The sequence below is a fragment of the Bison bison genome, unplaced genomic scaffold (assembly GCF_000754665.1).
Source record: "Bison bison bison isolate TAMUID 2011002044 unplaced genomic scaffold, Bison_UMD1.0 scf7180017864260, whole genome shotgun sequence".
NCBI classification, from domain to species: domain Eukaryota; kingdom Metazoa; phylum Chordata; class Mammalia; order Artiodactyla; family Bovidae; genus Bison; species Bison bison.
In genome coordinates this window covers 5984947-5996056 of record NW_011494832.1, presented here as the reverse complement: position 1 = coordinate 5996056, position 11110 = coordinate 5984947, and positions in this window count along the sequence as shown.

Below are 11110 nucleotides of genomic sequence, written 5' to 3'. Positions count from 1 at the left end.
ACCCTTTGATTAAAAATGAATAAATTTTTTAAAGTTTTAAAACAGAATTATGCATTCATGACACAAACCAAGAGATGTTGTGCAAAGACCTTCTTAAACAAAAAATGTGTAAGAACTTAAAATTTTGAAATATGCTATTCATTACTAGCAAACAACAATTTTTACATAGTTCCATGCACCAGGACCATTTTGTTTGAGTTAGCAATTTTTCAAAGGGGAGCTGCATATCTTTGTTAGCTTTATTTAGTTTCATTTTGCCTTGTTTTGCAAGGCAAGACAGTTCTAGATTTTTCTTATCCTTTTTACTGAAATATAGTTGATTTACTCAGTTTCTTCTACAGCTTGCTTATTATCCAATAAAACTAGTACTACCATAGTCGTTTATGGTAATTGTCATTAATTAACATTTGGTTTTTGTGTAGTGTAACCAGAAAATGTTGCATATAGTAGTACTACCATATAGGTAGTATATAATATACTACATAAAATATTACTTTAAAAGTAGTACTTTTAGAACATTTTCTTTGTGAAATATTATATAGTCAATTTTTATGACTACTCTATGAACTCTGCAAAAGAAGATAATTTCATTTTTATAGCACAAAGTTTGTTGTATATAAATTAGATCTACTTTCTTAATTATATTGGCCTATATCTTTCTTTAATTATCTTCCTGCTTTATTAGAGAAAAATATAAATTAAAACCTTGTATCTCTCCATAAATCCCACTGTCTTATTAGGTGAAGCCTACATTCTACCTAGGAATTCTAACCAGGAAGAAAAGCAAGGAGACTAACTAATATCATGAATCAAATGGGGATAAAACTACTGATTAAAAGAATAAAAAATGCTACCCCTCCCCAAAAAAGCCTATGTCCATAAATTCACTAACTTAGATGAAATAAATTCCTTGATAGACACAGAATACCTAAAATCGAAGAAATAGATAAATCAAATAGTCTTATGTCTGTTAAAGATCCCCTCCACTTATAGGCCCACTAAATTTACAAATATCTACAGAGCATATATTGATAAGAAAGACTAAAATCTAGCAGAAAATATCTTCTACAAAAAATACATAAAAAGGAATTACAATGAGATGAGGCAGGGCAAAGTCAGAGTATAGTCAAGATCCTTATCACAAATGCGAAAATAATTACAATTACAGAGGTTTGCCTTAAAGAACAATGGTTCTGAGACAAATATCAGGTTTCCCAGACCAGGGGTCCTATAACAGAAAGATAAGCCCCAAGAATGATTGGCTTTGAAGGCCAGCAGGGCTTACTTTTGAGAGGTGCAGAGTGTTGTGGGAAATAGACTCTGCTCCTAAAAGGCACATACAACATCTTATAAGCTCCAGGTCCCAGGAAAGAAACAATAATTTGAAAGAAGCCTAGGTCAGACCTACTTGCTGATGTCAGAGGGTGTCCTGGAGAAGGAGGAAGCAACTAGAACTTGCCCTAATGACACAGACACTGCTGGTGCCATTTCTGGAAGCCCTTTCTGTCACGTGGACACTAGTGCTGTCAAGTGCCATTTGGAATCTTGCTTCTGGCATATTTAGCACTGGGAACCAGTCCCCAATACCAGTCTGTTGGCACCGACACTGGGAAGCCTCAGGCTGTGCATCTAGCTAAACAGGGACACAGCATACCCACCAGCAGACAGGCTGCCCTGACTCAGCCAACCTGGGACACAGCCCTGTCCAACAGAAGGCCCAAGAGCCTGTTCTAAATCAGAGGGCCTAAGGCCCTATCACAAAACCAGAGGGCTGGCTCTAGCCCTGTGACCATTCTCACACACTGGTGGGCAGGTACCAGCCCCAGGATACCTGAGCCAGCATGTGGACACCAATCCCAAGACCCCTGAAGTCTCACAGCTTTCAATAGCAGGCCACAAAACAAGTCTCAATAAGTTTAAGAAACCTGAACTCTTATAAAGCATCTTATGTATCCATAAAACTACTGGACTAGAAATAAACTATAAGAAAAAACTGCGAAAAAGAAAAACGTGGCTAAATAATATGATACTAAACAATCAATGGGCCAATGAACATATCAAAGAGAAAATAAAATAATATCTGGAGAAAAATGAAAACAAAACCACAAAGACCCCAAATCTATGGGATGCAGAAAAGCAATTGTAAGAGAGAAGTTTATACCAATACAAGCTCAATCAGGAAACAAGAAAAATTTCAAAGAAACAGCTTAAACTTATACCTAAAGGAACTATAAAAAGAATGAAATCCAAAGTTAGTAGAAGGAAAGAAATAAAAAAGGACAGACATAAATGATATAGATACTAAAAAACAAACAAACAACAGTAAGAAAGATCAATGAAAGTAAGAGCTGGATCTCTGGAAAGATAAACAAACTTGATAAACCTCTGACCAGATTCACCAAGGTGGGGAGGCGGGGGCGGCAACCCAAATCAATGAAGTCAGTAATGGAAAAGGGGAATCATCAGCCAATACCACAGAAATACGAAGGATCATAAGAGGTTACCGTGAGCAACTGTACACCAATGAATGGACAGCTTAGAAGAAATGGACAATTCTTAGACATTTACACTTTCATAAAACTGAAGCAGGAACACGTAGACTATGTCTTCTGTTTCCTAGAGCAAACCAACTGCCAGTAATGAAACTGAATCAGTAATAGTACTTTTAAAAAACTCCAAAAAACAAATGTCCAGAACCAGATGGCTTCATAGATGAATTCTACCAAACATTTAGAGAAGAATTAATATATTTTTATTGTTACTGTTCAGTCGCTAAGTCATGTCTGACTCTTTGCCGCTCCATGAACTGTAGCATGCCAGTTTTCCATCTTTCACTATCTCCCAGAGTTTGCTCAGATTCATGTCTGGTGAACTGGTGATGCTATCTAACCATCTCATCCTTCGCTGCCCTCTTCTCCTTTTGCCTTCAATCTTTCCCATCATCAGAGTTTTTTCCTATGAGTCTGCTCTTTGCATCGGGTGGCTGAAGTATTGGAGCTATAGCATCAATTCAGTTCAGTCGCTCAGTCGTGTCTGACTCTCTGCGACCCCATACACTGCAGCATGCCAGGCCTCCCTGTTCATCACCCAACTCCCGAATTTTACTCAAATTCATGTCCATTGAGTTGGTGATGCCATCCAACCATCTCATCTGTCATCCCCTTCTCCTCCTGCCTTCAAACTTTCCCAGCATCAGGATCTTTTCAAGTGAGTCCATTCTTTGCATCAGATGGCCAAAGTATTGGCATTTCAGCCTCAGCATCAGCCCTGCCAATGAATATTCAGGACTGATTTTCTTTAGCATGGACTGGTTGGATCTTCTTGTAGTCCAAGGGACTCTCAAGAATCTTCTCCAACACCACAGTTCAAAAGCATCAATTCTTTGGTGCTCAGCCTTCTTTACAGTCCACCTCTCACATCCATACATGACTATTGGAAAAACCATAGCCTTGACTAGACAGACCTTTGTTGGCAAAGTAATGTCTCTGCTTTTTAATATGCTGTTTAGGTTGGTCATAACTTTTCTTTTAGGGAGTAAGCGTTTTTTAATTTAATGGATGCAGTCACCATCTGCAGTGATTTTGGAGCCCCCCAAAATAAAGATTGCCACTGTTTCCAATGTTTCTCCATCTATTTGCCATGAAGTGATGGGACTGGATGCCATAATCTTTGTTTTCTGAATGCTGCACTTTAAGCCAACTTTTTAACTCTTCTTTTTCACTTTTAACAAGAGGCTCTTTAATTCTTCACTTTCTGCTGTAAGGGTGAACTATGGAATGGGGTTCATGCATTGTACAGGAGACAGGGAGCAAGACCATCTCCAAGAAAGATGTACCCTTTTGAATGCAGAGTTCCAAAGAATAGTAAGGAGAGATAAGAAAGCCTTCCTCTGCGATCAGTGCAAAGAAATAGAGGAAAACAATAGAATGGGAAAAACTAGAGATCTCTTCAAGAAAATTAGAGACACCAAGGAAATGTTTCATGCAAAGATAGGCTCAATAAAGGACAGAAATGGTACGGACCTAACAGAAGCAGAAGATATTAAGGAGCTGCTGCTGCTGCTAAGTTGCGTCAGTCATGTCTGACTCTGCGACCCCATAGACAGCAGCCCACCAGGCTCCCCATCCCTGGGATTCTCCAGGCAAGAACACTGGAGTGGGTTGCTCTTTCCTTCTCCAATGCATGAAAGTGAAAAGTGAAAGGGAAGTCACTCTGTCGTGTCTGACTCTCAGCGGTCCCATGGCCTTCAGCCTTCCAGGCTCCTCTGTCCATGGGATTTTCCAGGCAAGAGTATGGAGTGGGTTGCCATTGCCTTCTCCGATATTAAGGAGACATAGAAACAATACACAGAACTGTACAAAAAAGATCTTCACAACCCAGATAATCACGAAGGTGTCTTCAGTCACCTAGAACCAGACATCCTGGAATGTGAAGTCAAGTGGGCCTTAGGAAACATCACTATGAACAAAGCAAGTGGAGGTGATGGAATTCCAGTTGAGCTATTTCAAATCTTAAAAGACGATGCTGTGAAAGTGCTGCACTCAATATGCCAGCAATTTTGAAAACTCAGCAGTGGCCACGGGACTGGAAAAGGTCAGTGTTCATTCCAATCCCCAAGAAAGGCAATGTCAAAGAATGCTCAAACTACCGCACAATTGCATTCATCTCACATGCTAGCAAAGTAATACTCAAAATTCTCCAAGTCAGGCTTCAAAAGTATATGAACTGTGAACTTCCAGATGTTCAAGCTGGTTTTAGAAAAGGCAGAGGAACTGGAGATCAAATTGCCAACATCCATTGGAATAAAAAAAAGGCAAGAGAGTTCCAGAAAAACATCTATTTCTGCTTTATTGACTATGCCAAAGCCTTTGACTGTGTAGATTACAATAAACTGTGGAAAATTCTTCAAGAGATGGAAATACCAGACCACCTGACCTGCTTCTTGAGAAATCTGTATGCAGGTCAGGAAGCAACAGTTAGAACTGGACAAGGAAGAACAGACTGGTTCCAAATAGGAAAAAGAGTACATCAAGGCTGTATATTGTTGCTTATTTAACTTATATGCAGAGTACATCATGAGAAGTGCTGTGCTGGAAGAAGCACAAGCTGGAATCAAGATTCCCGGGAGAAATATCAACATTATGTATATATTATATATTTTATTATTATAAAATTGTAATATAATATATATAATAAAACAATATAATAAAACTAGAAGTCAGTAACAGCTAAAACCAGGAAAATTCATAGACATATGTAAACAAAACAACACATACTTGAACAACCATTGAAGAGGAAATAAAAGGGAATTTTAGGGCATCTCTTGTGGTATAGTGGTTACAAGTCCTCTTTGCAATGCAGGGGGCACCAGTTCGATCCTGGTCTCGGGGGAATCCCACGTGTCATGGGACAACGGAGCCCAAGCATCACAGTTACTGAGCCTGTGCTCTGGAGCCCACAAGCCACAACTACTGAGTCCATGTGCAGCAACTCATGAAGTTCACACACCCTGGAGTCCATGCTGCACAACAAGAGGATAACAACAATGAGAAGCCCATGCACCACAAGTGGAGAGTAACCCCTGCTCTGCACAACTAGAGGAAGCCTGAATGTAGGAACAAAGAGGGCACAGCCACAAAACCACCAAATAACATTTTTGAGAAACAGAATTTTAAAATATCTCAAGGCAGACAAAAAGAAAAATGTAATATCCTAAAGCCTATGCTGCTGTGCTCAGTCACTCAGTCACGTCTGATGCTTTGTGCCACATGGACTATAGCCCACCAGCTGTCCATTGTATTTTTTAGGCAAGAATACTGGAGCAGGTTGCCATTTCATATTCCAGGGGATCTTCCCAACCCAGGGATCAAACCCACATCTCTTGTGTCTCCTGCATTGGCAGGCAGATTCTTTACCACTAGCACCACTTGAGAAGCTTCCCTAAAACCTACGAGATATAGAAAAAACAAATATAAGAGGGAAGTTTACAGTGATACTTGTCTATGTTAAAAAAAAGAAAAACTCTTAATAAGTAACTGAACTTTACATCTCATAAAACTAGAATAAAAAGGACAAACTAAGTCCAAATTTAGCAGAAGGAAAGAAGTAATAAAGATTATAGCAGAAACAAGTCAAATACAGAATAACACCACCAAGAAAAGAAAACAAATCAATAAAACTAGGTTGGTCTTTAAAATAATAGAGCTAGTTAGTAGTTTAGTCAGTAAGTTGTGTCCGACTCTTGCAAACCCATGGACAGAGGAGTCTGCCTGCCAGGCTCCTCTGTCCATGGGATTCTCCAGGCAAGAATACTGGAGTGGGTTGCCATTTCCTTCTCCAGGGAATACAGCTAAGATGCTGTCAATGTAAGTAAGTAGGAAGAAGATTCAATAAATAAAACCAGCAATGAATGGGAGACACTGCTATGAATTCCATAAAAATTTAAAAAAGAACATAAGAAACTATTATGGATAATTATATACCAACAAATTGGATAACCTAGAATAAATGAATAAATTTCTAGACGCATACAACCTACAAAAATTGAATCAAGAAGAAATATTAAGCCTGAGGGTATCAGAGGAAAAAAGAAGAGGGGGAGGGAGATTAAATAAGTAATCAAAAATCTCCTAAAGAAAAGCAAATGATATGATGGCTGCATGTTACATTCAAAGAATTAATACCAATTTTTACTGAACTTAAAAAAAAAGAGGAAACACTTCCAAAGTTATTTTATGAGGACAATATCATCCTGATACCAACACAAAGAAGACACTATAAGAAAACTATGTGCAAATATCTGTGATGAACACAGATGCAAACATCCTTAATAAACTACTAACAAAGCAAATTCAACAGCACATTAAAAGCATTCTGTGTCATGATCAAATGGGACTTATCCCATCGATGTAGAAATGCCTCAACATATGAAAAACAATTAATGTGGTACATACAATACATAACAAAATAAATAAAAACACTGGATATTTTGAATAGATGAAGAAAAAAATCAACTGACAAAGTTTATAATTCATTTATGGAAAAAAACTCTCCACAAAATAGCAAGATAATGATCATACTTCAACATAATAAAGGCCCTAATGAAAAGCCCACAGGAAATATCAGACTTAATGAAGTGTTTGTGGGGGTCAGGGGGAGATGGAAAGTCTCCTTTTAAAGATCTGGTACAAACCAGGGATAGACATTCTTGCCACTCATTCAACAAAGTATTGGAAATTCTATTCAATGCAATTAGATAAGAAATAAAGGACATCCCAGTCAGAAAAAGAAAACAAAAAATTACTTCCGCTTGCAGAGGACATGATCATATGCATAGAAAACACTCAGCAACAATAAAAAAAAATAGACTAGAACTAATAAATTCAGCAAAGCTGCAAGATACAAAATTGGAACACATAAATCAATTATGTTTATATACACAACCAACCAACCATTCTATAGAGAAATTAAGTAAATGATTCCATTCACAATTGTAATGAAAAATAATACTTAAGAAAAAAGAAACAAAAAAGTGAAAGACTTGCACACTTACAGTGATTAAATACTGATGAAAGAATTAAAGAAGGCACAAACAAATGGGGGAAAAAATCTCAAGCTCATGAACTGGAAGAATCAATACTGTTGAAGTGTTCATGCCACACCAGGTTCTACTATCAAAATCTCAATTACACTTTTTACAGAAATAGAAAACAAATTCATGAAGAATAATAAAAAAATTCAAATAGCCAAAGCAATCTTGACAAAGAACAAAGTTAAAGGCAGCGCACTTCCTGATTTCAAAATGTATTTATAAGGCTATAGCTGTCAAAACTGTATGTCAGATAGAAAACATACAGACCTGTGGAACAAAATACAGAGTTCAGACCTAAATCCCCACACCTATATTCAACAGATCTTTGAATAGGGTGCTGAGAACACACAATGGTGGAAGGGATATTATATTCAAGAAATTGAGGTAGAAAAATTAGATATCCATATTCAGAGCAATGTCATTGAACCCTTAACTCATACCACACAAAAAAATCAACTCAAAATGGATTAAGGGAATAAAAATAAGGCCAAAACCATAAAAATACTAGACAAAACCTGGATAAAAAGCTGCTTGATGTTTGTCTAGGCAATTAATTTCTAAATATGACACAAAAAGTACAGATGACAAATTCAAAATAGACAAATCATGTTATAGCCATCTAAAATGCTTCTGCACAGAAAAAAAAAAAAAACTACCAGCAAAGCAAAAAGACAACCTACAGAATGGGTAAAAATACTCGCAAACTGTGTATCTAAAAAATAATTATAAAATATATAAAATATAAAAATACACAAGAAATCCATTCAACTCATAAGCAAGTACTATACAATACAGTTTTTAAAAGGGCAAAGGGGATTTCTGCTTCAGGAGTGTGCCATCAGAGTCTCTTGAACAAATCTCCTCCCATGGACATACCAAATATACAGCTATATACACAATTCTCCCTGAAAAAGACCTAGAAAGATTTAGAAACTAGTTTAGCAACTGCTACACACTGGGTGAATGAGAAAAACCCCATGTTGAAATTTATATAACAGGCTGAGACCTACTCTTACCATACACTCCACTTCAGATACAGTGACACACAATTAGAAGGGAATTAACAAATCCCAGCTTTTCTCTGAGGAATGAAGGGTTTGGTTGGATCCATATGTGGTGCTCCAGCTTTTAGGATTCTTACCCAGAGACAATTCTCCAAATCAAATACCTAAGAAAGCCAATAGGGTTTGCACCCATTCGAGTCACAGAGATATAGAGTATTAAGAAACAGTCTTGAGTGCTAGTTCAAGATGGTGGAGTAGAAGGACATGTGCTCATCTCCTTCTGTGAGAACACCAAAATAGTAACTAGCTGTTGAACACTCACTGACAGGAGGATGCTGGAACCCAGCAAAAAATGGTACCCCAAGTCCAAAGACAAAGAAGAAAGGTGCAGCATGATGGTTCAGTTCAGTCACTCAGTCATGTCCGAATCTTTGTGACCCCATGAATCGCAGCACGCCAGGCCTTGTAGGAGGGGCTAAATCATAATAAAATCAAATCTCATACCCACTGGGTGGATGACCCTCAAACTGGAGGACAATAATACCAAAGAAGTTCTCCCACTGTTATGAAAGTTCTGAACTTCCCATCAGGCTCCCCAGGCTGGGTATCTGACAAAAGGCCTGGGAATCCCCAGGGAATCTGGCTTTGAGGGCCAGCAGGATTTGATTATATAACTTCCAGAGAACTGAGGGAAACAGACACTCCAGTCTTGGAGGGCACAAACAAGATTTTGTATCCATCAAAACCCAGAGGAGAGGAGCAATGACCCCTAGCCACTGCAGGGCACTGGCCAAAACTACCCGCTAGTGTTGGAGGGCCTCCTGGGGAGGTGTGAGTTGGCAAGGACTCACCACTGGGATGGGGCACTGAAAGACCCGAGGGCTGGGTCCTCTCGGGCCAAACAACTACCAGGGAAGAAGTGCAATGCCAACCATCAGCAGATAATTGGATTAAAGCTTTACTGAGCAAGGCCCTGCCCACCAGACGAAGACCCAGTCCCTCCCATCAAGAAGCTTACAAAAGCTTCTTAGCCTCATCCACCAGAGGAAAAACAAACAGAGATGAATAATACCCTAGAAGGAATGAATATCAGAATAACTGAGGCAGAAAGGGTAAATGACCTGGAGGACAGAATGGTAGAAATCACTGCCACAGAATAGAATACAGAAAAAAAGAATGAAAAGAAATGAAGACAGCCTAAGAGACATCTGGAACAACATTAAACGTACCAATATTTGCATTACAGGTGTCCCAGAAGAAGAGAAAGGACCTGAGAAAATATTTGAAGAGATAATAGGTGAAAACTTCCCAAACATGGGAAAGCAAATAGTCAACCAAGTCCAGGAAGCACAGAAAGTCCCAGGAAAGATAAACCCAAGGAGGAACACACCAAGACATACTGTAATCAGACAGACAAAAATTAAAGACAGAGACAAAGTATTAAAAGCAACAAGGGAAAAACAATAAATAGCATACAAAGGGAACTCCCATCAGGCTATCAGCTGATTTCTCAACAGAAACTCTGCAAACCAGAAGGGAATGGCATGAAATATTTAAAGTAATGAAAGGGAAGAACCTACAGCCAAGAATATCTACCCAGAAAGATTCTCTTTCAGATTTGATGGAGAAATCAAAAGCTTTCCAGACAAACAAAAGTTAAGAGAAGTCAGCAGCACCAAACCAGCTTTACAACAGATGCTAGAGAAACTTCTCTAGGCAGGAAACACAAGAGAAAGAAAAGACCTATGGAAAATAAACCCCAAACAATTAAGAAAACAGTAATAGGATCATGCACATTGATAATTAACTTAAATGTAAATGTATTCAATGCACCAACCAAAAGACATAGACTGACTGGGTGGATGAAAGCACGTGTATGCATGCACTTCCACTTACCACATTGCTCTGCTTGACCCCCTCCCCCCCAAATTGTATGCCATTATTTTATGTTGTTAAGTTAATCATGGGCCTATTATGGCTTCCAATTGTAATCATCTTTTATTTTTTTGTCTAGCTATTGATTGTGAAAACTGATAAACATCTTTTACTATTGTGATTATGTAATTATTACTCAATACCATTGTATCATGATTGGTCAACATAAAAATGGTAGAACTCTATATCACCAAAAGTAGGATCTAATAGAGAAACCTGTAATCACTGTTTAAAATCCAGATGCATATAGAATTATACTGAAATTTTTTGAAAAATACAAATGCTCAGGTATCGCTTTTTTTCCTCCAGAGCTCCAGATATATTTCTAATGAGCAACCATGTTTAAAAACAACAGGACTATATGATGATCTTTTCTTTTATATCATTTGTTTCACTTTTTCTACTTCATATTCAGTGCTCCCACTTCATTTAGTTTATGTTCTCCAATTTCTCCATCTTTTTTTTTTTTTTAATGTTCTCTGTCAAGCCTTTGAGAGTTGGATTATAAAGAGGGCTGAGCACAGAAGAATTGATGCTTTTGAACTGTGGTGTTGAGAAGACTCTTGTGAGTCCCTTGGAC